Here is a 2,592-nt window from a genome sequence, read left to right as displayed (position 1 = left end):
CTTTTAATTACCCAATCCTCAATGAGTGCATGTAGAAATTAAGAAGACCATGTGTACATTGCTATTGGTCTTGATTACCGTGTGATGAGAGAGAAATTTTTTTTTTACTTTAAAGTGCATTGGGAAGATAGAATTACACTCTTTTATGGATAAATTTTGAAGCCAAACATACACTCTTCACCGGACGGAGGGAGTAATTTAGAGCATATATCAACACACTTGTACGTGTACATATCGATATGCATTAAATTTCGTGTCCATATATTTACTTGATGGAAAGGAAATATTACTGCAATCTGCATCTACACCAAGAGAATTCACACAATCATCACAATGGTATTATTACAACATTCAACGCGACCACATCAACCACTAGACAAGTAAATCAAACTAACTTGACATGTTGGTGTAAACACCCACTCTTATTATGAAGTTGAAATAGTACAATTAATGGAAGAACATGATGACGAGGGATCTCAAGGGGCAACAAGCCACGTCCATATACCTATATATAACCAGAGTATACATACGGAGTAGCTCTCAAATGCAGCTCTACCTTTTTCCTTACTCCCATCCCAAAAGTCTCGGACATGTCCAACAAATGTGAATTCTCTCCATCAGGAAGCACCCATTCAAAGTGGTAGAGAAGATTCGCCAATGCAATCTCCACGGAAGACGTGCCAAACAGAATCGCAGGACACTGTCGACGACCTGCCCCGAAGGGGGTGAACTCAAAATTTGTTCCTTTAAAATCAACATTGCTATTCTCAAACCTCTCTGGGTTAAACGCTTCTGGGTTGTACCAATATCTTGGATCCCGAGAAATTGCAAATGCATTAACATGTATCTTTGTGCCTTTGAGAATGTGATAACCCATGATTTCACAGTCCTCCCTCGACTCACGGGGGACAAGCATAGGGTTGGGGGGATGTAACCTAAGAACCTCCTTGATAAGCATTCGCATGTAGTTCAGTCCACCATGGTCGGTATTAATGATGACACCTCATAGTGCACCTAGAACGCTTTGAACCTCTAGTTGTGACTTTGCCATAGTCTCGGGTTTTTTCAACAACTCCGACATAGCCCACTCTACAGTGGATCCTAAGGTTGTAGTAGCGCCTCCAAATATGTCCTGAAGCAATAGTTATGTTATGCACAATTTATAAAAATTATAAACAAAATATATTAGGACACTATATTCTTTTAGGAGATTAAGACGACACAAACTGTTGAAGGAAATAAGAGTGACGATGACATAACCAATCAAACTAGTCTAATGGAGGAAACACTAGTTCTCTCTCACGAGTTCATTAGAAACAAAGGCATACACGAACAAGACTACTTTCTTGTAAGTGAGAACAAGACTACTTGAATCACATTAATAGCATAGGAGGCCAAATTATTCTTCTACGTAGTACTATTCAAAATGGAAGGAGTACTCACAAACATGATCGCACCAATAGTCTCCGGGGTTAGAGGGAAAGCAAGTGAATCCTTCTTCTGCAGCCTGAGCAGCACTCCCAGGAAATCCTCCTGATCCCCGTTGGCGGCGATCTCCGCATTGCGGCTCTCGACGATACTCGCAATGATGCGCTGGATGCAGCCATAACTCCCACGGAGGCGGTGCTCGATGGTGCTCAGCCGCCGTACGATCCGCGACGACAGGAAGAAGTCCAGCGGGAAGAACCCAGCCACCAGCTCGCTTACTTGGTCGTAGGCGAGCACGAACTCGGACTTCTCCTCTGCGCACTTGCCGCCGAACATGGCCATGGCGACGATGTCGTTCGCTAGCGCCGACGCCTTCTTGCTGAGGTTGACGAAACCAGAGGCCGCCGCAAAGGAGCGGAAGAGGCCGCCCACCTCCTCGGCCCTTATGGACTCGACACGCTTCACTTGCTTGGCGTTGAGAAGCTCCATGATGCAGATCTTCTTCATCTGGCGCCAGCGGTCCCCGTAGGGTGCGAAGCCGATCCCCTTCCCGCAGCAGCCGATGATGTCGATGGTCACGCTGCTCGGCCGGGAGGCGAACGACAGGTCGTGGGTCCTCATCACCAGCTCCGCCGCCTCGGCGCTGGAGACGACCAAGGTTGGAACCTCGCCAAGCCTGAGGAACATCAGGGGTCCATGACGGCGAGACAACTCCCTCATTGTGCGGTGTGGGAGGCCACGCAAGACGTGGTGGAGGCTGCCGATGAACGGAAGGCTCCATGGCCCGGGAGGCAGCTGCTTCTTGCGTAATTTGCTTTTGTTGCCGTAGGCTGTGAGTTTAAGAAACAAAAGGAAGAGTATCGTGGCTTGAGCAATAAAAGAAAACATGCTTAACACCTCCATGGTCAGTTAACTGGCTACTGGAGGAGATTAGCTTGTTTCTGGGCTTTGAGCTCGATGATAGATAGCATACTTATAGGATAGCAAGAACCATGAAGTTAACCCTGTAGCGTGCATGATATGATCGATGTCCTAGTTAATCTTGTTGCTCCATGCGGTGGTTGTAGCATGATGCATGTGTGCATGCATGCAGCAGCTGCTGCGCGCATCTGGACGACTATGCATGATTAGTTTTCCCTAAACACACTCCAAATTGAGGAAGGA

At 46.7% G+C, this 2,592-nt stretch overlaps 1 pseudogene; it reads right to left on the bottom strand.

Moving 5' to 3' along the window:
• Positions 1-505: 505 nt before the first annotated feature.
• LOC123057115 (desmethyl-deoxy-podophyllotoxin synthase-like) lies at positions 506-2,308 on the bottom strand (annotated as a pseudogene).
• Positions 2,309-2,592: the final 284 nt, after the last annotated feature.

Source organism: Triticum aestivum, chromosome 3A, assembly GCF_018294505.1.
Source record: "Triticum aestivum cultivar Chinese Spring chromosome 3A, IWGSC CS RefSeq v2.1, whole genome shotgun sequence".
NCBI classification, from domain to species: domain Eukaryota; kingdom Viridiplantae; phylum Streptophyta; class Magnoliopsida; order Poales; family Poaceae; genus Triticum; species Triticum aestivum.
Note: the sequence above shows the minus strand (reverse complement) of the source record. Positions and strands in the feature narration are given on the sequence as shown.